At 44.5% G+C, this 4,222-nt stretch overlaps 1 long non-coding RNA gene across 1 annotated transcript; it reads left to right on the forward strand.

The window, feature by feature from the left end:
• Positions 1 to 1,818: 1,818 nt before the first annotated feature.
• LOC101764300 lies at positions 1,819 to 3,451 on the forward strand. Its single transcript, XR_214912.2, has 2 exons — positions 1,819 to 2,088; positions 2,897 to 3,451. It is a non-coding gene; the product is annotated as an uncharacterized LOC101764300 (long non-coding RNA).
• The last annotated feature ends 771 nt before the right edge of the window (positions 3,452 to 4,222 follow it).

The following is a 4,222-nucleotide window of genomic DNA, read 5'->3' on the forward strand; positions in this document are numbered from 1 at the left end:
ACACCCGGTTACTGTGGCGTGGATCCATGGTCTGTGGGCCGTAGATCAGGACGCGGCTGAGGGGGAGGTCTTCATGCACCATGTGCACGGAAGGGAAGGGAGCAGGGTGGACCAGGGGGGCTGACGGCGTCGGCTAGGGGCCCGCACATTAGGGCCAAGGGAGAGAGGGAGAAACTAGGGGGAGACGGCGGGGCTAATGGGGTGCTTCAGTTTGGGCCAGAGCCAGCAGCGCCGCCGTGGCTGCCATGGTTGCCGCCACGTGGGGCGCCGGAGTTGCGCCAGGAAGGCGACTCCGGTCGCCGCTGGGGACAGGAGCAGCACAGGGAGGTAGTAGAGATAAAGGCGACCTCGCTGGTGGTGACGAGGGGGTGAAGGAGGGAAGAGAAGGAGCTCAGACGTGAGAAAGAAAAAGAAGAGCTTGGAGGGAGCGGGGGCGGCTATTTATAGACCAGGAGAGAGCGTGGAGCGCCGGCCACGTCATCAGGTTTGCTTTGGCGGCCATGGAGATGGTGTATGCCGGGGAGATAAGGGCGGCCGGCAAGATAGGGTTGGCCGGCGGTGGTGGTAAGCGATGATGTTAGGCAGTGGAGATGAGGAGGGGGTGGGCAAGCTTCCTTGGGTGCAAAGGCAGCTAGGGGGAAGGATGGTGTCGGCGTAGGGTGATGGTGCGGTGACGTGGCGAGGGGCAGCACTATTTTTATGTGGCGCAGTAAAATCCGGCGCGGTAGAGAACCATAGCGGCAGTGGGGGAATCTTTCCCCACCGGCGGTGGCGTTAGCGGTCGAGTGGAGGCAGGCTTGGGTCGGCAATGGAGTGGGGCACATGGCTAGGCGAGCTAGGCTAAAAGGCCATGGTGTGCTAGGCCGTACGCGCGGGCAAGCTGGGCTGGAGGGAGGAGGCTGGGCCGAGGCGAATGCGGGCCGCGTGTAGGGGAAAGGAGACGAGGGGGGAACCGGGCCAAAAGAGGAAGAAAGGGAGGAAGGGAAGTGGGCTAGTGGCCCAATAGGGGTTTAATTAGGTTGGGATATATTCAAATCCAAATTTGAAATGGATATCAAATTTGAATGGAGATTTGGAGGCTTTTGGAAGGGTTTGGAGTTTGATGATATGACTAAGATTGAGTAGATTCCTTATAGGGGTTTGAATGGTTTTAGGTATCTTAATTCCAGGATTTAAGGAAGAGATTATTTGGAAATTCGATTTCTAGGATTTGAAACTTGGGTTTGAGATAGGTTTTCTAAAACAGTCAAGGGCATCACACAAGGTCTAAATGCATAGTTTATTTGTGAAATTAGTTATGAATATTCGGGAAGAGGAAAATGGATTTAATTCAAAGAAAAATTTTAAAAGGTATGTACTTTTAAACGTTCTCAAAAGCGGAATGTTACACGATTGGCCGTCCACCTCGCAAGGGGCTGCCACCAAGCCCCGTTCGCCCGCCGGTCATTTCTAAAATCAGAGCATCAGCGAAGCATGTGAAGGCCCGAAAGGCCATTGGGTTTGTTCCATCTCCTTGCATTGTCGCAATCAGGTTGATCCTCCACGACCACCCTCGACCGTACCTGCCGTTCGTTGATGCCCGATTCAAAGAAATATTACATAGTCGGTAGTCTCATCCATACCATATAGTGGCAATCATTCATTCGGCCATGTGGTGAGGCGTCGCTGTGTCGACCTGGCCCGTAGGATCGCTCCATTGGGTGGATCATGACAGATTCTTCTTGTGAACCTCCAGAAGCCACCTGTCCACCTGCCTCTGGCCTGGTCTCTGTCTCCACTGTCCATTTCTGTTGCTACCTTGTCTTCTCCTTCCTCCGTCCATCTCCATTTAAACCGGAGCGAGCTCACTGCAATGTGTGTTGCATTTTGCTAGGTTGAAAGGTGTTCGAGTTTAGGGAGAAAAATATATAAGAAGCTGTGCAGACTTGCCTTGCAAATTAAATGGCGATGCCGGTGGAGACGGCGGTGTGCATCGCGCACAATGTGTTCCTGCTGCTCGATGGCTGGGTCTGGACGTGCGTCCTCGCCGCCGATGAGACCGCGCGCCTCCTCCGTTCGGCAACACAGAGATCGGCCAGCTAACTCAAGGTGAGGCTTTATTAACAATTGTTTTCTTTCTGTCGATTATTCTCCCTAGCTTTCTTCAAAGCCATGTTGTTCTTTTGCATACATATTTCTGGGGGTAGTTCTTAAGTTTAGTTCAGCTATACATTTGTCTGATTACATTTCATGTCCCTGTTGCATTGTTTTTTGAATAAATTTACCAAATTTACTGGTCATGTACAACAGTACAAGGCACCACCACATTCTGCTCTTTCTTATCAGAAGCTAAGCTATAATGAAAAAAAACAAACGCAGAAGGTAAAGTCTGAAACTGTACTTTTTGCACTTTTCCCTTATGAACAACATGGGTGTTAATTTTGTTGTCATCTGAAGAATGAATGAATACAAGTTCATTTTACATGTTGGACAGCCAGACAGCGCCATCCATCAATGATTTGCATCTGCTTTCGCAAGAAAAAAAAAGGAAATGATTAATTTGTAGTTGTTGCTATTATAAGCCTGAACTTGTGGCCACTTGTACATACAGGTGGCGCAACGTACATATATATCACATGGGCTTGTCGTCAGTTGGGTAGTAGCTCCGCTTACAATGTTTAGTGTGAATATATATGTTATATGTTTCTATTTAATTTTATAATGCGACACAGTGGTTGAGAACAGATGATTAGTATTTTTTCTCCAGTATGGTTAATAGGTGTTCAAAAAATAAGCAAGTTACTGGCATGAGTTATCTGTTATGTCAAGCTATTATTTTGGTATAGTAAAGTAAAAAATATATACTGACGAATATAGTCCATTTCGAATTATGTACTGATTCTTTTCTCCATTTCAGGGTTGGAGAGCACTTCAGGTGCTCTAGCACCTTTGGGTGCTCCTGTACTCCCACAAACAAAAACCGCCAAAAAATATATAAAATATTCAACCAAAAAATATATATGTATAAATGATGCAAGGAATTATGTTCATGTAAAATTTGGTGTTAGAAAATTTTAACGTAAGGAGAAACAAATGGAGAAATCATCCTATAAATAGTGTGGGTTGTACGGTTTTTCTTATACCCGCAACCCACCACTGTTTATAGGCTGATATCACCTTTCTATTTCTCCTCGTACAAATATTTTCACCCTCCATTGAAGATAGATGCTTGCTTATTCTATCTATACATATTTTTTTGCAACTCTCCATGTGCATCTACCGTTGTTTTATTGAACGGGAGTACTGGAGCACTGGAACCGCGGGAGTATAGTAGGTGCATCGTGTGCATACGATGGTAGATATTGATATGTCAGTAGATGCTTTCTCCTTTTTCCGGTATACAAAATGATGTAAATTCTGAGATAGCTCATATATTTTTTCCTTTCTTTCTTTTCTTTTTGTTTTCAATAAAGTTCTGCTGTAACCATGTTGGTGATATATATATATATATATATATATATATATATATATATATATATATATATATATATATATATATATATGTGCGCGCGCGTGTGGGGGGGGCTTGTTACCGGACTGGATTTTTCTTGCATGGCCAGATCTGTCTGTTAAAGTAATTTCAAAATATTAAAATTCTGCTATATTTTGATTGCAATGCACCTCATCAGTTTTAAATTATATGTTATTTTGATTTTCTAAATATATTGCTTTTAGAATGTATTTAGATATAGCGTACATAAGGTGTATATCAAAATCTATTTACCTAAGATCAAAAGAATATATAATTGGGACGGATGGAGTGCTACTCGTTACCAATGGTTAAATTAGTGTCTCAGTAACTGTTGTCAGAAACGGTATTTATTTATAATTAGAAGAAGTAACTAACACAGATAATCGTTGCAGGAGGATCATGGATGTGGGCATGTGGTTCTGCTCGCATCTGACAAAGTTGACTCCAGAGATGACGCTAACAAACACACGGTAGAAGTAATACTCCTAATTAGTATCTAAATATTCGATGTGACACGTGCTAAAGAACCAAACACCCCCATAACATCAAAAAACAAAGAGAGATGATGAGGATAAAAAAAAAGAAAGACACTGGATTATGGCTGGGTACGTGGACGGTCAACTACCAGCTTAGGCACGTTCCAAATATGACAAATCCTGTCAAGCGGATTCGGCGTAGAATGTGTGAAGCCAAACTTAAAGACTCATCCGG

This window comes from Setaria italica, chromosome III, assembly GCF_000263155.2.
Source record: "Setaria italica strain Yugu1 chromosome III, Setaria_italica_v2.0, whole genome shotgun sequence".
In the NCBI taxonomy this organism is placed as follows: Eukaryota; Viridiplantae; Streptophyta; class Magnoliopsida; order Poales; family Poaceae; genus Setaria; species Setaria italica.